The sequence below is a fragment of the Petaurus breviceps genome, unplaced genomic scaffold, assembly GCF_028583685.1.
Source record: "Petaurus breviceps papuanus isolate PSGF00001 unplaced genomic scaffold, PetGlider_PUasm1.0 174, whole genome shotgun sequence".
Lineage (NCBI taxonomy): Eukaryota > Metazoa > Chordata > Mammalia > Diprotodontia > Petauridae > Petaurus > Petaurus breviceps.
The window spans coordinates 43,815,359-43,837,421 of record NW_027185761.1 but is presented as its reverse complement, the minus strand read 5'-3'; the positions used below and the strand labels follow the sequence as shown (position 1 = coordinate 43,837,421).

General features: G+C 40.2%; 1 protein-coding gene across 11 annotated transcripts in view; it reads left to right on the top strand.

Moving 5' to 3' along the window:
* MITF (melanocyte inducing transcription factor) overlaps positions 1 to 22,063 on the top strand; it is a 271,770-nt gene that overhangs the window by 87,892 nt on the left and 161,815 nt on the right. Inside the window, exon 2 of one of the 11 annotated variants that reach the window (XM_069084124.1) lies at positions 21,741 to 21,933. The exons of the other annotated variants lie outside the window; for them this stretch is intronic. The gene's annotated coding sequence lies outside the window, so the exon portion shown is untranslated. The remainder of the gene's footprint in view (positions 1 to 21,740; positions 21,934 to 22,063) is intronic. 11 annotated transcript variants of the gene reach the window in all.

Below are 22,063 nucleotides of genomic sequence, written 5' to 3'. Positions count from 1 at the left end.
CAACACAGATCCCCTATTTCCAAATCAATGCTGTCTTTGGGGATGTTTAAAAGCAAAAAGGGAAAATATTGGTATTTGTGCTTGCTCGCATTTGTGGAGACCTATAAAGCAGTAGTACTGGTCAGCTTTCAAATTGGTCAAAGAAATAAAAGCAGGATTAAGAAAATCATGTTGGATGACTAATGTAGAAATATGTGTAATATGATAGTACATGTATATCCTGTATCAGATGGCTTGCTGCCTTGGGGAGGGAAGGAGGAAAAAAATTTGGAACTCAAAATCTTATAAAAGTGAATGTTGAAAACTATCTTTACATGTAATTGAAAAAAATAAAATACTATTAAATGGAAAAAAAAAACCACACACAAAAAGAAAAGAAAATCATGTTGGGAAGCTAGTTGTGAATAGATAAATTTTTCAATGAGGATGACCTTCATGGGGAAAGAAAAATAGTGTCTAGTTCAAATACTATAGTTGGTTTTTGGGGAAAACAGTTGCAGTGACTGCAAATAATATGGATTGAAGAAAAAAGATGCAAGCTACAGAGGACTTTCTGAGGTCAGGAAACAGTACCAGAAAGAATTAGAACCTCCTCCATGATTCCCTTTTTTAGTAACTATCTTCTTCCCCCAAATGCCCAATCTAAAAAAGGTTCTCATTCTTATTTTTTTTTCTCCTAAGGATGGTATCTCAAATCCTGTACTAATTTAAGCCTTGCAAAATGTCCAGAAGTGCAGGGCCCTGGAAAAAAAACCCCGAAGTTCAGGAGTTCAGACTTTGGAAATGCTTAAGTTTGGAGAATCTTCTTGCTGTGATCTGCACCTCTGGTCTCTGGGAACTGGCGAGATAACTTTGTATGGGCAGCGTTCCACCCTGGCAGATGGTTCGGAGTGGAACCCATGCCAACGAGCGAGGAATAGCTCACATCCAAGTGTAAACCTATCCAAGAAGTTGAAATCCTGGATATGGCCTGTCCTGTGCTAGCACTGATATACTGTCATTGTGATAGGAGTGTTGTGCTAGTGTAACCTGGCCAATGCAAGAAATAGAAAGAAAAATCTTTCCACTGAATGTGTTTGTATCTCTACTCCAACTGCTTTTTGGTCTGATCATTTTCACTTAAATTCATTAGTCAGATATTGGATTAAGACCTTGAAAAACCAATAGTTATCTTCTGGATAGGCTTCAAGCAAGTATTTCAGTGCAATACTTAAAGCAATAATAGTACCCCCTCTTCCAAAACCACCCCTCTGAAAAAAAATCTTACATGAAGCCAAACCTCTTTGTGTATTTAGTTTTCAATTGAAAATAACCTAGATCTAAAAGCTTTAGAAAGCTAAAAATTCATCCCCATTGTTTTATTTTTAAGTACTATTTTAAGTGCCTGCCAGGACAAAAAATGTTCAGTCCCTTTTGGGCTCCAATAGCCTAGTAAAACTCCTTTGTAAACCCAGGGGCGATGATAGAACTGGCACAGGAGAAAATTAATTTGGTTGGGATCCATGAGTAGGATGAAGCTAATGTGCTTAAGCTTGCAGGGTTCCTCACAATCAATCATTGCAGAGGGTCTGAGCCACGGCTAGACTGCATGATACACTGTATCTGTACCTCAGGTAGGATCCTGGCCCCCCCCCCCCAAAAAAAAAAAAAAAAACCCAACCAAAAAAAAAACTACCCCAGTGTACTATACCCACTTTGTAGTGAGAAGAGGGGAGCTTAAACTAGAAAGGCAGGTGGTAGGTGGTGTAGCATAGTGGAGAGAGCGTGGGACCCAGAAGGATGGTCTGGGTTTGAATCCTGTCCTAGGCACTTCCCTTGAGTCTCAGTTTTTATAACTCCAAAATGGAGGAAATAATTGCACTTAACTCACAGAGTTATTGTGATTCTAAAATGCAAAGTGTGTTGTAAACCTTAAAGTGCCGCAAAAAAATCATCCACGAATAATAAAAAATATGATGGTAGGATGGTAAGATCAATCAGTCCGCAGCGTTTATACTTCGGATATACAAGGTGCTATGTTAGGTACCGGGGAGAGGAAAACAGAACGAGACAGTCCCCATCTTTGAGGAGCTTATATTCCCTAGGAAGAGACAAAATTATACATATTTTGTATAGTTGTTCATTTATTAAGCACCTACTTTGTGCCAGGAACTCTGCTAAACTCTGGAGATACAAAAATAGGCAAAAGACAGTCCTTGAGGAACTTATACCTGATGGGGAAGACATGAAAACTAAGTACAAGCAAGTTTTGGGCAGGAATATATGTAATCTATATATAATTGGGGTGTGTGTATGATATATACATATATACACATATGTGTATATACACACACATACACAGACATGCATATATTCTGTTGCTGCTGTTCAGCCGTGTCCAATTTGTGACCCCCATGAAGAGGGGTCAGGCCCTTCTATCCTCCACTATCTCTCAAAGTCTGTCCAAGCTTGTGTTCAATTGTTTCTGGGACACTATCTGTCCATCTCATCCTCTGTCATCCCCTTTACCTTTTTCCTTCAATCTTTCCCAGTAAAATCTATTAAAAATGAGATAATTTGGGGTGGGTAGGTGGTGCAGTGAATAGAGCACCAGCCCTGGAGTCAGGAGGACCTGAGTTCAAATTTGTCCTCAGACACTTAGCCCTTAGTAGCCGTGTGACCTTGGGCAAATCACTTAATCCCAATTGTCCTGCCTTCCCCCTCCAAAAAGGAAAAAAAAAATGAGGTAATTTGAAGAAGAGACCCTAGAGGAAGAAGTGATCAGAAAGGTTCACATGTAAATTTTAGAGCTAGACTGGGTCTTGGCAGCCATCTATTTCAACTTTCATTTGACAGATGTGGAAGCTGAGGATCAGAAAGGTGAAACCACCTGGCCACATTCTAAGTGATGTAACCAGGACACTGATCCTTTGACTGTATATCCTGTGTCTCCTCATCATGGTACCCTGATGCCTGCAACAATGGTGTAACAATGTAATGTCTCAGTTAAAGATGATGAAACTGTTTCTAGGAAGGAAGGAAAGCTGTCTTGCCTGGGGCCACAGACAAACCAGGTACAGGGCAAGATTATCAGTGGGTAAGTTATTAGAGGGAACAAGGAAAGAATACAGGACTTGGCGTAAGACAATGCTTAGTGAACTCTATGCACATACGTATGTTACATATATGAAGGAATCCATGTATCAGTAAGGTTTGTGGATATGTAGACGCATAAGGATAATTGCTTGCTTGCTTTTGCAGGGGAGCTATGCATGATGTTTCCCACAACCTTTTTTTTTTTCTCTTTTTGGTCTAGTCATAGGATATTTTCCAGCCCCACATTTTCCAGTAACCTTTTTTGGCCCCAATCCCATCGTTGTTTTTTTTTTTTTTTTTGAGTCCCTTTCTGTCCTAGGTGAGTCAACGGCAGGAACATCTTACAATTGTCTGCCACATGATTCCTTAAGTCACAAAAGCTGTTTCTCAGGGGTTAATTCTTCTCCTAGCAGTGGGAGTTTGCATCTCTCCCTTTCCCAAAGCATTGACTTTCTTGACTGTGGAATGGAGACTCAAGGCAGAAAATGCATTCAGGAGCACACAAATGAAATGTGGTATAAATAGAATCTTCTTCCCTGACAATGCTGGAATTTTCTTCAACTTCTGAAGACATTGCAGTCTTTGTTTTGTGGGTCTCTATCCCCGCACCCCCACCAGCCAAGCTTGAGTCATAAAGCCTGAAGAACTAATGAGCTGCTGAAACTTGGAGCTTAATTGGGAGGATGCATGTGGGAACAATGAGAGATGGCAAAAATCATAAGCTCGAATTAAAGTTGGCAACCCCATTGCCATCCGACAGCTTGCTCACTTTGCATTTTGGCATGCCAGGACCCTTGATGGGGCTTTATTCTGCATAGGCTGAAATTAAACTGGGGGTAAAAAAAATACAAGGAGATGTTCATCCAGTTTGATATTAGGGCACCAAATACTTTGCTTAGTATAGACAAATATATAAATTAACAATTAAACTCTTCATGTACATATAAACAGGGTTTCACCAGTAATGTTTTTCTCTGCTTTTTTGTAGTGGTTTTTGTTTTGCTTTTCTGGGATATAGGACCAATCATTTAGTGTAATCACTGCTGGGCAACTTGTAAGAAGAGATTATCTAATCAAAACTTTTCTTTTTTTTACTTTGAGATTGTTTCGGTGGCACTGAAGCTTTCACCCAGACTCCCTTCTCTCTAAAACTTTTTTCCCTCCAATATTTTTCTTTGATTCTTTTTTTTCTCCTGACTCTGGACTCCTTTTCTATATTCTTCAGAATAACAACTGCACCATTTCCTCATTCTTTTTATTTATTTATTTTTTCGTTTTTAAAGTTTGCTTCTCTCTGTGACTTCCTTCCCTCATTTCCATTTGGTTTCAGTTTCCAAGTTCTCCTATTGCTTTTGCTAGCTTCGCTATTTGACCATACCTCACCCTCACCCTTCTGTCCTTCACTCTTCTTTCTCTTCCTTCATCCTCCTGCAGATCTGGGTTCAATGATTCGATTTCTCTGTGTACCGGGTCTTCATGCACAAAAGAAGTTCTCATTTCCATCTACAACAAAATGTGCCTCTGGCTGGTCTCCTCTATGCTTGGGGCCTGCTGTTTTCTTTAATCCCCTAATCCTTCATGGATTTGGTCATCTATTTGGCCATTAATCCTGCTCCTAGGAGTGTTCTGAGGGATGGAGAGTGATCTCTGTGGTTCAGAATGTATCCTACAGGCTGGAGTTTTGTTAGGCAGGATGACCTGGGTCAGTTGGCTAAGAAAAGCCCAGCAAGTCTGCAATGACCCATCCAGCATACAGAGATGCCTGAAATTACCCTCCTGCCTGCCACTCATTGCTGCATCTCTGCAGATGGCTGAGCCAAGGTCAGAGAGGTTTGATATGCAGGGTCTGTCATCACTTCTCAGAAAGCTGGTTGTTTGGATTTGCCATGCCAAGCAAAGAGTTCCAATCTGAACTCCAAAGACAATGTGTGTTGCGTTTGTTCACTATGGAGCCGGAGCCCAGTTTTTTAAAGACTGCAGAAGTCTTTAAATTCAATAGCTTCACAGATAAGGATCTGGAACCCTGAAAAGTTACATGACTTACCCATAGTCACCCCAATAGAAAGTGAGTCAGGATTCAAAGCCAGATCCTCTGACTCTCAGATTGTAACATCAAAGAGCTTCTGGGTAAAACTGTCATAGAAAATAAGAGCTTCATAGCTGGGATGAACCTCAGAGGCTTCCACTGAGTCAAACCCATATCTGAAAAAGAGAATTTCCTCCAGAGCACCCCCCCCCCCCACCGAGTGATCATCTTTCCCGCTTTTGCTTTGAGATCTTTTTTTTTTTTTTGCTATTCCTTTTTAATATTTTTTAAGTTTTATTTAAAAAATTATTTATTTTATTTAGAACTTATTAAATGAAACAGGCATTTTCATAACATGGTAGCATGGAAAAAAGATCATTGTACATGAAATTGAAAATCTATTATGTACAACTTGCTATTCCTTTTAAATATATAAATAAAGATCATTAGTGGGACAAAGACCTGCTACCTCCCATACTACTCTGGGCCAACTCTAATGGTTAGCAAGTTTTTTCTTACATCAAACCTCACTCTAACTTTGTGCTTTCCACCTATTAGTTCCCTTTCTTCCCCTTTGGGCAAAGGAGAAATTTAATGCCCTGTGCTAATGCCAGCCCTTCAGATACCTGGAGACATCCGTCATGAGTTGTTTCCCCCTTATCTGCCGCAAGGTTGTCTTCCCCAGGCTACCTATCCAAGTTAACTTCCCCCAACATTTAGATTTGGATTGGCATTCATAGTAGCTTATATTTTTGCAGCTCTCTAAGCTTTATGTCATCTTGGCTCATCTGCATTTGACAGTTCTGTGAGGTAGCTTTATCATTCTCATTTCATTGAGAAGGAAACTGGGACTCAGAGATGAAATGATTTGGCGAGTCTGAAATTTGAATTCAGGGCTTCCCACTGTGAATGCTGTTTTTTTTTCTGCTACCTCTTTATTAACTGGCCCACAGTAATCTTTGCCCTCTCCTTGACTCCAGGCAAGCCAGCTTTCTTTCCTGTAAATTTGATTTACTCATCTTTAACTGAGGGGAATTACAATTGAAGTTGTCTTGCACATGAGAGCAAATTTGTTTTGTGATTTAGACTCCATGAATGTGGGGCCCAGTCTGGATGCCAGAGGGCTACATTACAACACCGTTAAGCTTTTGGCTTTTGCACCTTAGCTCCAGAATGAAATTAGGCCCCATGCTTCTTGTGGTTGGAAAGGAGAGGCAAGTGTCCAGGAGAGAAGGAATTAAGTTGAACTTGGAGCAGACAGGGATTGTGGGTGTAGAGGATATTTTATTGCATTGGTTTATTTGAGTGGTTGAGTGTAGAAAAATCTTGGAAAATCAAGCAATGGCCACTGCTCTGTAAGAGTGGAAAAGGGCAGTAGCTTGGGTAATAGGAGGCAAGAATCTACAAAGAATTTGTAGACTTACACTCACCTTGCTTTGGCCTCCAGGCTTTGGGTCTGTGAAAGAGGACCCCTGGAGCCCTTTTGGAGTTTTAAATGGGGTTTAAATGCCAGTCACTCCATAGGAGTTTGCCTTTTTTTCCCCCAGAGGCAATAGAGAACCACTGAATATTTTTAAAGCAAAAGTGATGTGGAGAAATCTATGTTTTAGGAATATCAGTTTGTTGGTGATTTGAAGTCTGAATTAGAGAGAGTGCCCTATTAAAGGAATCAAGGCGATGAGGGTAGGGGTAGAGGCTGTGTGTGGAAAGAAGGGATTGGATGCAAGAGATGTGGAGGGGGGGACTGATAAAACTAGTCACTGATAGGCTCCAGAGGACTAGGGAGAGGGAAGAATATAGGCAGAGGGTGAAACTGGCAGTGCAGCCAACGGAGAGGATGATGGAGTGCTTGACAGATGCAGTGATGTGTGGAGGAGATATGGGGTAAGAAAGGCTCTCCAGTGCTGTCAACTGTCCATGGACAATGGAAACTGATTAAAGTGTGCACTGAGTGCTGTTATTTCTACACCCCCGCTATTTCAATTTAGTGCTATGAAGTTAGGAGTTTCCATATTTTTGACGTGCTCACTTTTCATAACCATGCATGAATGATATATTGATGAAAGCCAAAAGTTCCTTCCTTCCTTCCTTCCTTCCTTCCTTCCTTCCTTCCTTCCTTCCTTTTCTTCCCTTTCTTCTATCCTCCCTACTTCCTTTTTTCTTCCTTCCTCTCTCCATTTCTCTCTTCCTCCCTCCCTCTTTCTTTTCCCTCCCTCTTTCCTTTCCCTCCCCTTTCTTCTCCTCCTCCTTTTCTTCTTTATCTTCCTCTTCCTTTTCTTTCTCCTTTTCCTCATGGAGTATCAGAGCAAGAAAGGGCCTCAGAGATCATCTATTTCAAGTTCTCATTTTAGAGATGAAATTGTGGCCTCCAGTGGCCAAGTAACTCGTCCAGTCACATGACTTGTTAGTGGAAGAGCTAAGACTTAGAACACAAATCTTGTGGCTCCTAGTCAACCCATCAACGAATAAGTCTTTATTTTCAAACTGATTTTTATTGATATCTTTTGTTTTTATGTTCATTGGCTTTACCTCTCTCCTTTCCTCTAGAAGAGAAAAAAAAATCCAGCAAAACTGATTTTAAAAATCTGGTATTATATGCAATGTTCTATAGTCATGGACCCTTCCACCTCCCCCCTCTGCTAAGGAAAAAGGGAGAAGAGGAAGAAATGACTTTCCATATGTCTTCTTTGGGGCCAAGATTTCAGCCTCCTCTTCCTCCTCCTCCTCCTCCTCCTCTTCTTCTTCTTCCTCTTCCTCTTCTTCCTCTTCTTCACAGTGGACTAGATGCTGGATATATAAAGACACAAGGAAATCATCCTTGTTCTCAAGGAGGCTGCTTTCTATTGTGGGAAACAACACGCATGCACACAGAAGCAGATATAGCACATACATTTAAATGTGTACAGATACACCCATATATAATGTATCTACACACAGAGTCATTTAAAGTTTGCAAAGTGCTTTTAGAATATCACATTATATCCTCACAATTACCATAGGAGGTGGATGTCATTATTATCCCTATTTTGTAGTTGAAGAAATTATGACCCAGAGCAGTTAAGTGACTTGCCTAGGGTAACACAACCAGCAGATATGTGAGGCTAGAGTTAAACTTGGGTCTTTCCGGATAAAGGTAGGCTGTTTTTAGGAGGTGACCCATCCTCTGTTCTTTCCACTCTACCTTGTTGCTTATATCCCGTTGTCCAAAGATACTTGGTCTTGCCGATGTCATTAACAATGACAAAGGAGGGATGATGAAAAGTGTCGATCCAAATGAGCCCATTTGGAAGGTGTGTGAGAATAACATATGTCGGTTTACTGAGAAATGATCTGAAAAACGTTGGAGAATCCTATAAATTGAAAAATGCGTCACAATAGTGCAGACCTTCACCCTTTTGCTTAAACATGAAGTTAGATTTTTTTTCATTTTTGTAAGTGCATAAACACTGTTTGACCAGGGAGTCGTGATTTATTTGTTCTATAACTACCCTTTCTTATCTTGTACCTTCAATCCATCAACAAGGTCACCATTCTGGATTCCCTTCTTCCTCTTTACTTTTGCTGCCACCACCCTTGTCCTTCTGGCTATAATTCCCTCATGCCTGACTTGCCATAGCAGCCTTTCTTTAGCTCTTATCTCCAAAGAAACCAAAACAAAATGAAACAAAACCTTTCCAAATATTCCCTTAGGTTTATGGACTATATCCTTTAGAATAGGGATTTTTTAAAATTGTGATTTATTTCAGGGAGTCCAGGAATATGGATAGGGAAAAAAATTATGTCTTTATTCCAATAAAATTGCTTTTCTTTGTAATCAATGTTTTCTATATTGGGCATTTTCAAACCTTGTTCTGAGAGAATCCATTGGCTTCCTCAGACTATCAAAAAAATCTAAGAAACCCCTACTTTAGGAAATGATATCCAATAGGTATTTCCAACATTGAATATTAGAGTTTAGAAGACCATCAGAGGTCACATAATCCTTCCTTTTATGGGAATCCCCTTTACGTCATCTCTGACAAGTGGTCAAACAGCTTGATGACCCCCAGTGATGGGAAGCTCGTCCCTCCAAGTAACCCCTTCCACTCACACTTGGGTAGCTCTCATTGTCTAGAAGTTTTTCCTTATGTTGAGATGAAACTTTGCACATAGTTCCTGGCTCTTCTCTCTGGGTTCAAGCAAGAGAAGTCTTTGAAGGTCCTTGGGGGTATTTGATCTCTGATTTTATGCTCCTAATTCCACTGCCCTCAGCTGCACTTTCTAATACTTGTAGATTGCTGGCATTCCCTCTCCTTCCCCACACAAGCATTAATGAGGCACCTGCTGCATTCCAGGCACTTTGGTAGGTGCAGGAAATACAAAGAGAAAAATGAAAACAGTCCCTCCCCTTCAGGAACCTATATTTATCATGGAGAAGGAAACAGCAAAAGCATTTGTGAATAAATAAAAATTCATGTATCAGAGGGCAAAGCAGGGTGGCTTACCAGAGAGAGAGAGGGCCAGCAAGACTTGGGCTGTGGCCCATCTCTGCCAGACATTGGTTCTGTGACCTTGAGCAAGCCTCTTCACCTTTTCATGCCTCAGGCAACTCTCTACAATTAGAAATTACAAAGCAAGCATTGACCTGAATTTCTTCATAGGGAGTTCCCTAAACCACTGAAATCTGAATTTTGGTTAAAAAAAAATCAAAGTAATTTCAGTGGGTGATTGGAGCAAGAAATCAGGAATAACCTCACACAGGAGGTGACATTTCTCTAGATTAAATATCCTTAGCCACCATATTCTTGAATAGCACTGTTCTGAGTTGCTGCACTAAACTGCTTTTTTTCCTTTTTGGGTATGAATATCTCCCTTAAGATTTGGGTCATGAACTGAATAAAATACTTCAAATGCAGTCTGGCTAGATTATACTAGGGAATGGGGATACGCATTTATATAGTACCTACTATATAAATGCCAGTCAAATTCACAGTGCCAGGCACTGTGCCAAGGGCTTTAAAAAATATCTGTTAATTGTCACAATAACCTTTTGAGGTAGGTGCTATTATTATCCCCATTTTGCAGTTGAGGAAACTGAGGCAGATAGAGGTTAAGTGACTTTCCCAGGGTCACACAGCTAGTAAATACCTGAAGCTGGATTTGAACTCAGGTCTTCCAGATTCCAGACTCAGTGTTATATCCACTGTGCCACCAGCTGCCTCTCTCACCTCTCTAATCCTGGATTCTATACTTCCTAACACAACATAAAATCACAGTTTTTTTGGCTGCGATGTCACACCATTGACTCATTCTGTGATTACAACTCACTTAAAAAAAATAAAATAAAATAAAAGCCCAGATCTTTCTTGGATGAAGTTTTATCCAATCCGGCCTCTCTGATTTTATATTTCAAAGTTGATTTCTTGAACCCAAGTATAACCCTCTGTGTTTATCCCTAAGAAATTAAATTTTCTGAATCCCATTCTGTCATCCAGACCTGTTAATATCTTTTGGATTGTGTCAGTCATTTACCTTATTAGGACAATAAGATCACAGACTTAGAACTGGAAGAGCCCTTTCAGGTCATATGGTATAGTCTCTCTCAAATCTACTGTTTTCCAATTTAGTGCTCTGCTTTATGCTATCTGATCATTTGATGAGCATGCAATCTGTACCTTCATTGGCAAGAATGTGAATAGAGCCAAGGACAGGGCTCATTCTCACCATAGTGCCCTTCTAGCTTCCTCTCTCTTAGAGCTCTGTCCTTAATCCAGTTTCAAACCTCCCTAGCATTACTGCCTTCTGGTCTAGAATTTTCTCCATCTTTTCTTCAAGATGATTATAGGAAACTTTGTCAAATGGCTTATTGAAATCCATGTATCCTGTGGCTTGGGATTTCCCTTGACCTAGCAGAGATGTGCAGCTGGCTTGCTAACCCTGGGCAGGTATTTCATCTTTGAGTGATTCAGGCAACTCTCCAAGAAGATAAGTTGTAGAGCAGTTGGAGATTTGCATTTTTAGAGGGCATTTCCTCCATGGGAATTCCCTAGACCAATAAAATCACAGGACTAGACTACACAAAATTAGTCTAATAACTTAAAAAAAAATGAAATGAAGTAAGTTTGCTTTGACTAATTTTTGAGGAAGTTATGCTTTTTCTCAGTGACTGTGACTTCCTTTTCTAAACGCTCACATTCTATCCCTTTCCTAATGTACTATAGATATTTTCCCTTGAAATTGAAGTCAAATTCACCTGACTGTAGTTTAAAAAAAAACTTTTATCTCTCTTTTCAAAAGTCAGAACATTTGTCTGTGTCCCATCTTATGGCTCTTGTGTTTTGTATGATTTTTAAAATGATCACTTAGAGTGGCTTAACCATTTGCATCATTGAGTTATTTCTGTACTTTAAAAGATTTAAGTTCATCCAAGGTTGGTGACAACCTCAGTGAGTATTCTATTTGTTATTAGTCAGTCATTTTATTAAGCATTTACTATGACTGTGTGCCAGGCACCATGCCAAGTGCTAGGATTACAAAGAAAGACAAAAGACAGTCCCCGCTCTTGAAGGACTTTGCAGTCTAATGGGGAGAGACATCTTGCAAACAACAATGAACAGGATAAATTGGAAATTAACAGAGGGATGGTCATAGAATTAAGGGGGATTAGTCAAAGCTCTCTGTAAAAGGTGGGATTTCAGCTGGGACAAAGAAGCTGGGGAGGTTAGAATGCAGAGATGATGAAGGAGAACATTCCAGGCATGGAGTTAAGGGCATGTTTATTATTAGGCTCACACTGATCATTATTTATTTAATTAATTATAGGTTCTCAAACACAGCTAACCCTAATAAGGGGGGGGGGGGAATCAACCAACAAACAAAATGCAAGCTCCATAAGCATTTAGGCAAAGCAACTTTAAAAATGGCTGCCAAGGGGTGGCCAGATGGAGCTTTGAGTAAGATCACCGGCCCCAGAGTCAGGATGACCTGGGATTGAATCCGGGCTCAGATGCTTAGCATCACACCCAGAAATAACTGGCCATGTAACCTTGAGCAAGTTACTTAACCCCAATTGCTTTATAAAAAATGGCTGTCAATGTTTGTAGTGTAACTATATCTTTCTGTTATTGACTGTTTGATAAAAAGAAACAAAGACCACGTGCATCCACATGAACAAGGCAACTCAGATATCGTCCAGTCGTCTTGCTATAGATCTTGCTGCTGTTCTATGTTCTCTTCCTTTGCAAAGCTGAAGTTAGTATGTGTACTGTTCTTTTAGTTCTGTTTTTTCCCCTCTACATAGTTTTAAATTGGCAAACATTTATTAAGTGCCTACTGTATGCAGAGTACTGGGCTAGAGGTTGAGAATACAAAGAGCTCTAGCCAAAATGGCTGCTATTCTCTCTTCCATTGACTGGAATGCAGCATGTACTTAGATAAGTATGTAAGGACTGTATAAGAAGTCGTACATTAGTCAGCAAGCTTTGGGGAAAACAGGAAAATGAAATTTAAATCTTCCTAGGTTTTAAAATATTCTCCTTATTGAGCATTCTTAATAGGACAAAATAGCATTCAATATATATGCCACAGAATATTTAAACATTCCCCAGTCACTGAATATTCTTGGTTTCCAGCTCTGTTTTTCCCTTCACCAGCTCACATCTGAATTATTGCAATAGCCTTCTGGTCGGACTTCTTGCCTCCAATCTCTACCCACTGCAGTCCATCCTTAACTCCCTTGTCAAGCTGGTCTTCCTAAAATGTAGGTCTGACAATATTACCTCCCCTCACCCACTCTCAATAAATGTCCATGGCTCCCTATTACCTCCAGGATCAAATATAAATCCTCTGGTTTTTAAAGCCCCTCACAACCTGACTTTTTCCTACATTTTGTCTTCTTACACCCTGCTTCCCCTTAATGAACCCAGCAGCTTAATGGTATGTGACCTCTTTGCTGTTCCATCTCCCCACTCCATTCATGTGCCCTGGATGTTCCCTATATTCCTCGTCTCTGTGCCTACAGTCACACGTGTAGTAAACAGAAGAAATAGTAGTGAAAGCCTCCTACTCTAAATCCATTGATTTCTCTAGTTTATCAAGACCTGCTTAGGTAGATGAACATTTTTATAATTTCTGTCATCTAATTGCATGTTGTTTTCCCAAAGAGCCAAGCCAAGCCAGAGTTCCACTAGCAATGAATTAGATTATTTAAAAGTCTCTGTAAATATTTATGGAATGAAATTTCAAAAAGAAACCTCAAACTATTTGAAAAAAATTCAAAAGTGAGTGATGTGTATTTTCTAAGAAAGTTATGTAGCACTTTTTCTTTACAACCAAATCCATGTGGCCTATGATAACTTGTATTCTATAAATTGATTTGTTTAAATTCATATAGGTGAAAGAATATCCATCCATTGTATGTAATCTGTATTCAGATCAACCAATTTACAAAAATTTATCAAGTGCTTACTTTGTATAAGGCTTTTGGCTTTGGTATACCTGCTGAAGTCCTACTTTCTTTGCCTCTAGTTTTGCCAAAAAGAATCCCATTTCCCTAAGAAAGTTACCGTGTTCCCACTCAGTTTTTTCTTCTTTAAGCTAAATGTCCCTGTTGACTTTTCATTATGTAGAATGATCTCTAGGCTCTTCTCTTCAAAGGAGCAGGGCCAAGCACAGAGACCTCTCTCCAAGCTTACATCTAACCATTAATGTCTAGTCATTCAAACTAATCAAAATCCCTACAGTTTTATCATCTAGCTTATATTTCTCCATTTTGTCCACAAGAATAGCATGAAAGGATTTATTCCCTGCATTTTCCAGATTGAGTTACTGGATCAAAAAAAGAAATGAGGTTATTTTGGTTTAACAAGTTCTTGTTGAAATCATTCTGACTCTTTGTGATCATTGTTTTACTTTCTAAATGTTTATTAACTATCCTTTTGTTTTAATATATCCTAGAATTTTCTTGTGGATCATTCTGCTATTTAAAAACCCCACCTTTTACAGGAAGCCTTTGCCAGTCCCTCTTAATTCTAGCACCTTCCTTCTGCTGATTATTTCTTCTTTATCCTCTCTATTACTTGCTTGTACACAATTGTTTCATGTTGCACCTCCCCTCCCTCCCCCCGCCCCCATGCCCACCCCTCTTCAGACTGTGAACTCCTTGAAGGCAGGGACTGTCTTTTACCTTTCTTTGTATTCCCAGTGCTTAACCTACCTGGTGCTAGGCACATAGTAGGTGTTTAATAAATGCTTATTGACTGAATTAGGCTGTTGTTCAGAAATCCAACTCATTTTCTCCTGCCACCATCTTCTTGGCAATTTGTTTACTTCCCAAATCTATCTTCTTCTTCTGAAACCTTTACCTTCTCTTGGCTAAAGTTTTTTAAAACCCTTCCTAGGCCATCAAAATCTCTACTTTCTTACCCAGGATTTAATAATCCTGCCATATTATTTTTCCCCATGTGAATTGCCATAATTTGGTGGGGGTCATCTGCTTTGACAAGCTGTGGAAAGTTCTCCGTCACACCCAAGCTACAATGCCCTGGAAGATGGCAGAACTCTGTTGTTAATATTAGGTCAACAAATAGTTGCATATGGCCCCTGTAGGGCAGGACTTCAGAGACCGCCAGAATGCTGACTCAGCTTCTCTATCCGTGGGTTTCACTGCAGGAACTGGCATGTACTTATCTCTAAGAGCTGTTTGCAAAGTAGTTACTCCTTGGATGAAGGCAGCCTACTTGTTTATACGGTAGGTGATTTCAAGTGTACCAGAGTTCTTGGAGGGTTTCAGAGCCTTTCATCTGGCTGCCATTGTCTTTTATGTGACGTCAGCAACCGCTTATGGTGTTATTCTACTGGACAAGCATTACTCAGGACAAATTGTTAGAGAAGCCTTTGTACACTGAGCACTCACAGGGCCTTTCCATCATTCCATCATGAAACAGACATGGATGTTCTGTGAAGTCGCATCATCATTCCAGTGGTTTAACAACCAGCTGGAAAATCAGCAACTGAGGCTGTTCCCAGTTTACCAAAGGAGGATGTTCTGACAGTCCAACTTTAACTCACTTGTGTGAAACCTGAAGCACCTTTATCCTGTAGAAATGATGCTACAATAATGTGAAAAAAACAAACAAAAAACACCCCAAAATGGCTATCCCTGAGAAGAAATAATGAAACCCAGTTCCTTTGTCATGGTACCTAATGTTGTATACATTAACCTCGTTTCTGTCTGATGTGTTTGCATACTTGTTTTTCTTTTTCAAAAGAGAGGCCTCGATTAGGGGTGGTGTTATGGGAAATGCTTGACATAAAAATGAAAGCCATCAATAAAATGTATTTTCAAAATAAAAAAATAAATTCAATTCAGCTAAAAAAAAAGAACAATGTTATGCCTGGTAGTTAGTGAGAATTTCTCATCCTTCCCACAGGTTAACTTTCCATGTAGAATTTTAGTGTGTTAGAATTTGCCTATCCTTTGTCTGAAGCCTTTGAAAATGATTTTCTCACAATCTAGTAATGGCTTCAGTAGAATATAATCTGAGGTGTGTTAAATCAGTCAGTCAACAAATATTTATTAAATATTAACTAGGAGTGGTGAGATGAGAAGATCCAAGATAGTGTCTTAAATGGATAAGACTGGAGGCGAGCTATCAGGGTGGTGTTCAAAGGCAGGGTCCATGTCTATATGTCTCATGGCCCATAGAGCCCCAGAGAGGCTAGCTCTGTGATGGTACTTTTTCTTTTAATCCATAGATTGCACAGATTGACTTATATCCCATCTCAAATTGCTTCTACACTGTTCCATTCTGTCAACTTTTGCTCCAAAAATCAGTGTGGTTTTAACATGGGCTTTATCATTAGATGCATTTATAGTACTATCATTAGAATGTATCTCCTGCTGTAAATGGTACCATTCCTTGGTAAGAATGGCTTCTGTGCCCACTGGATTTACTGATCCCTTGTGTACAAAGAACATGGGCCCTCTGGGTGTGCTGACTGTCTGAGAATAGGATGGCCCCCCAGCCAGAGTTTTATGCATGCCTGTGCTATTGGCCTTGTTTTAGGATTTAGTATTAAATAAGTATGTTTCTTTGTCACTGGCAACCATGAGATTAGTGGCCAAGTGTGACATATGCGTTCATGGTCTCCACTTAACCAAACATGAGTTTGAAAAATGGTCTTGTCATCTTTATTTATTTGTAAGACTAGACTATGTCTCTGAGAATGTGTTTGTATAATCTCCATTTACTGGGATTTTACTAGTTTTAGGAATCAAAGATGGCAATTTGAGGTATCTGTATCTCCTTAGAAATTTGCCAATTCAGGCAAGGTATAATTGGGTCCTGGATTTGTGGTTCTAGGAGCTGAGTTTGAATTTTGACTTTGCCACTTACCACTTGTATTACCTTGGGTGAGTCACTTAACGTCTCCTGAAATCAATTTCCTCATTTGTAAAGTGAGAGGATAGGACTAGACCAATCGTATTGTCCTTTATTCTAGCTCCAAACTGTGATGCCATGACAATGCAGTGACTGTCACGTAGGTAAGTGACTCAGCTTAGCCCACGTTATGTGAAAGACAGTGATATTCACCATGTAAAGAAGGTGGAAAATCAGTGAAGGCCGTTGGGGATTTGAACACAGGATTTTAACCAACCCAGTGCTGGGAATGTTGATTATGGGGGTACACATGTGGTATCTTTAACGAACTGAGCCACAGAGCCCAGGAATCCTTTAGAGAAAACAAAAACTTCCTCAGTGGAATAATTGGGTTTCTTTCCTTGCTGAGCAGTAGTATCAGAGATGTAGATGTGTTGGAGAAGACCTTAGAGGTCTTATAGTCCAAACTCTCTCATTTTTCTAGAAGTGGCAACTGAGTCCCAGTGTGATTAAACAGTTTGCCCAGATTTCCCCAGAGAGTAAGGGGCAGAATCAGGATTTGAACCCAGAGCCTTTGACTCTAAATGCCCTGTCCTCCCCCTCTCCCCATCCCTTTACCAGTTTACCTAATGACTTGAGGCATTTGGGGCTAGGAGAGTCTTTGAATTCAGCCTCTGGTGTTTGAGATAACCCTCAAGACTCACAAAACTCCTGTCTAAATTTTAGCAAATACTATTGGAAAGTAGGAACCTTCTGCCCATCTGCTTCAGGGACATCGGTATTAATGAATATCCCCATTAGCGATCCCCATAATTGTCATTTCCACGGCTGGGTTGGTTTTTGAGGACATTTCAAGGAGTCGACTTTACTTATTTATTTATTTTTAATCTCTGCAGGCTAGAGTTGTCTGTTTTTTCCCTCGTCTTTCTCATTCTCACTGTGCTGGGTTAGGTTACTAAGACTCCTTAGAATCTGAGTCTTGTAATAAATCAATCCACCAACACTTATTAAGGTTTTTTTTTCATGATGAAAGCTGGGCTTTAGGGGGACTTATCTGGTGGTGTTTTGCTGGGTTGAGGTGGGAGATGGAAAAGGTGGCAGGGAAATCGTGAGTTGAGGGGACCACACTGATAATCAAAGTGTAAAATATGACCTGTATCAGAGTAGTGTTAATGCAGGGGAGAGGAACTGGATTGATTGAAGTTCTTAAACTTTTTCTTGCAGCTTGGATGCCTTTGTCAGTTTAATGAAACCTGCTGACCTCTTCTAACAATCACATTTTCAAATACATAAAATACATAGAATTACAAAGGTAGCCAGTTATATTGAGATACAGTTATTAAAACAACAAAGGCAAGCCCCCGAGTTCATGGACCCCAGATTAAGAACATTGCAGAGGACTGCTTTGTGCTGTTTCGTATTGTGACCTCAGGAGGGAGAAGAGCTAGCAATAATAATGCTGACCATTCTGGTGTTCTTTTGCTGTGGCCCCAGAACATTCCCCTGAGCTAGGTTGGTGTGATCTTACAAGTGGGGATATTCAGTACCTGGGAGGTGGCTTCAGTTTGGTATAGCATCGTCCTGGGATCAAATCCTGGCTCTGCTACTTATTAACTTTGTGACCTTGGGGAAATCATTTAATGTCTATGGGCCTCAGTTTCCTCATCTGTAAAACGAGATGTTTAGGAGATGGACTATTACTGGCAAGAAATGATGAATATGAAGAGTTAAGAGAGTCATGGGGAGGCATGTATGAACAGAAATAAGCAGAACCAGGAAAAAAATGCACAATGACTATAATAATGTAAGTGAAAAGAACACCAACTATCCTGAATGTTGTATAAGTACAGTGACTAAACTAGGTTCTGTAGAAGACTTGAGAAAATACACTTCCTTCTTGTCTTTGCAAAGGTGGGGACTATGGGTATAGAAAATTGTGTATATTGGGACAGTTGGGCTAGGAGTGAAGGCATAAAGAAGAGGGGATGGCAGAGAACGAGATGGATAGATGGTGTCATGGAAGCAATGAACATGAGTTTGGACACACACCAGGAGATAATAAAGGACAAAAGGACCTGATGTGCTATGGTCCATGAAGTCAGGAGTAGTTGAATACAACTGAATGACAAGCCTTTGGAATTCAGTCTTTGATTTTTGACGTAGCCCTTAAGACTTACAACCCATATGTTTTGAAGCTCCTGTTTGAATTTTAACAAATACTGTAGGTAGGAAGCCTCAGTCCGTCTGAAGCAGAGAGGTTAACTGTGCTGAAGGTACCACATTTGTGTTCCCCCATAATCAACGTTCCCAGCACTGAGTTGGTAATTCATGTCTATGTCAGACTTACAGGATCATAAATAAAGAGCTTGAAGGGGCGGGTGTAACAATCCAACTAGTCCAAACCCCTCATTTTGTAGATGGGGAAAGTGAGCTTCACAGAGGTTAAGTGAACTACTCAGAGACATAGAGCTAGTAAGTGCCCAAGATGGGAATCTGCACCCAGATCCTCTTGACCCTGTCTCCTACCTTCTTTACTGTAGCATGCTGAACTCTTTTTTCCCTTTTTTTTTCTTTTTTGCTATAAGAAAACAAAGAATTGGGGCAGCTAGGTGGTGAAGGGGATAGAGCACCAGCCCTGGAGTCAGGAGGACCTGAGTTAAAATCTCACCTCAGACATTTAACACTGACTAGCTGTGTGACCTTGGGCAAGTCACTTAACCCCAATTGTCCTGCATTCCTCCCTCCAAAAAAAAAAAAGCAGAAAACAAAGAATGCTAGTAGGGAAGGAATAGGAACACATTTGGAAATTAGGAGTGATATGCATATAAATGACCCAATGATATCTTCTTTTTAAATGAAGGATTGAGCTACATGACCTTGAAGGTCCTTGCAGTTTTCAGCCCATGTTCCTATGGTAAGGTTAAGAGGACAGGATAATTTTTTGTCTCTCTGCCCTGAGTCCCTCAGTCCTGCCATATTGCCTTTACCTTCATTGCTTCCAGTATGGCACTTTGAGGGGAAGTAGAAGTAGCAACGAGCATTTATTAAACACCTCCTGTGTACCAGTGGCTAGGTGGCTCAGGAAGACCTGAATTCAAATCCAGTCTCAGACATATACTAGCTATGTGACTTGGGGCAAGTCACTTAACTTCTGTCTGCCTGTTTCCTCAACCATAAGGTGGGTATAATAATAGTCCCAACCTCTCAGGGTTCATTTGAAGATCAAATGAGATATTTGTAAAACACAGTGCCTGGTACATCATAGTGGGCACTTGATAAACGATTTTCCCTCCTTCCTCTACCCCACACTAGTATTCACTCTATATTTAGATACTGGAGAGAGAAGAATGAGACTTTACAAACTACTCTGTTGGGGAAGATCCACGTTTTGGAGAGTTTTACATGGGGTGGGGGAGTTGGTTTGAAATCAAGGAAAATGTAAAAGCAGTAAGGCCAGATTGTGCAGGGAGGACCCCCTAAGTTTCCTTTGTTATTCTCTGAAGACAAAGATATGAGTCATAGAAAAGCCAGCAACTCTCCATGCTCTGTGAAAGCCGGGACTTATTGGAATGTGTAAATCAGTGAGTGGTTTTCAGGCACTGTTTGTACCTGCATTCTTTGACCTATGCTAGGCTTCCTTTAAAGAGCTGTTTTTTGAGGTTATTGGACATATTTGCTGAGACAAGGGGTGGGAGAGGCAAGTAGAAAAATCACTGCTTTTTGATACAGGTCACTTAGGACACAAATTAGAGTGGAAAGTGAGGGAGAGAGGATCCAGACGTGTGAAAACATTCTTCTGTGCCCCTTTGAGAGCAGAGGCTTTGTGGTCAAAAGATCTGAGCTTCATTCATGTCTCTGTTACTTGTAAGTTCCTTGACCCTTCTGAGCCTCTAGGAGCAGTTAGGTGAATAGCGTGCCTGGTCTAGAGTCAGAAAGAAATCAGACACTTCCTAGCTCTGTGATTCTGGACAAGATCGCTTAATCTCTGTTTGCCTCAGTTTCCTCATCTGTAAATAATAATAACATCTACTTCCCAGCATTGCTGTGAAGTTCAAACGAGATAAGTGTAAATTACTTAGCCCTCTGTCTGGGGCACAGTAGGTGCTACGTATGTATGAGTTATTATTATTATCATCTGAACCTAAATTTCTTTATCTTTAAAGTGGAGTTAGTCCTGCTTATATTATATTGTTTCTAGCCTCTACAAGGTCCACGGAGAGATTTCAAAGGTTCTATGAATTTAGATGGGAAAAAATTACCCATTTCAATATAATTGGTGTCCTTTTTTTAATCCTATGTATTTTATTTTACTAAACATTATTCTGATCAGGGCTCCATAAGTTTTCCCAGGCTGTCAAAGGGGTCCAAGACAAAACCCCAAAGTTAAAGCCCATAAGTGGCAGAGATGTTACTCATGTGTAGTGGGAGGGATAGTTTCCTTGTACAGTCATCCCCATTCCAGTGAAATCACAGATCCAGTCCTTATTCCTATCGCTGTTTCTACTGAAACCAAGCTCAAAAGCAGATAAAGCATATATGGAATTATAGTCTGAGTTTTGAGGAAAGGAAATGTGATTTAGATTTATATAAATTCTTCTGTGTACCTGTTAGGTGAGAGTCTGTTGGAATTAAAAAAAAATCTGAGGTTTGTTCCCAGCTCCCAGGTTATGAAAGCAAGATTCTAAATTTACGTTTGCCTCACTTTTTCCATCTGTAAAACTGGGATAATAATACCCTTACTAACCTCCCCTCTCCCTTGTGAGGAAATGCTTTGTCAACCACCGAGTGCTCTGTTGTTTTTTTCTCAGTCATTTTTTTTAAGTCGTGTCTAACTCTCCATGACCCCATTTGGGACTTTCTTGGCATAGACACTGGAGTGGTTTGCCATTTCCTTCTCCAGCTCATTTTTAGATGGGGAAACAGAGGCAAACTGGGTTAAGTGACTTGCCCAGGTTCACACAGATAGTAAGTATTTGAGGCCAGATTTGAATTGTAGAAGAAGAGTCTTCTTGACTTTAGGCCTGGCACTCTATCCACTGTACCGCCTAGCAGCCCCAAGTACTATGTTCATGTCTCTTATTATTACCATCACAGGAAAACTTGACCCGATTTTTTTTCATAGATCATGCTCCCTCTTTTCTGGTAGCAGGTCATTTTCATTAGCAGTCATATGTTCTAATGCTTAAAAAAAAACAAAAACAACTTTTAACTGTTATTAGTGAAGGGCTTGGCATGTCTTACGAAGCAGGACTCATTACTCATCTATCTTTCGTTTGCAGAAGTTCCTAAAGAAAGCCCAGATGCAAACTTTGCAGCCTCGGTTAGTAGGTGGCTCGTAGGAGAAAAAGAGCCCAGCAGCTGGGTTCTGGAAGCTTGGGCTTCCCCGACTTGCTCTGTGTCTCTTGGTGTCTTGGGGTGATCAGGCGGCCTCAATTTTTTTCTGGGGCAGAACTGAAAGGATGACTTCACCGGGTAAGTCTGGTTTTGTTTGTCTAAGTGAAAACACCAGTTCTGGTGGAAGAACCCCCTCGTTTGGGGATTTCTGTGCCCAAGGGGTTGGAGCTGAGGCTAGGGGAACACACTCCAGAAAAGTAATTATTGT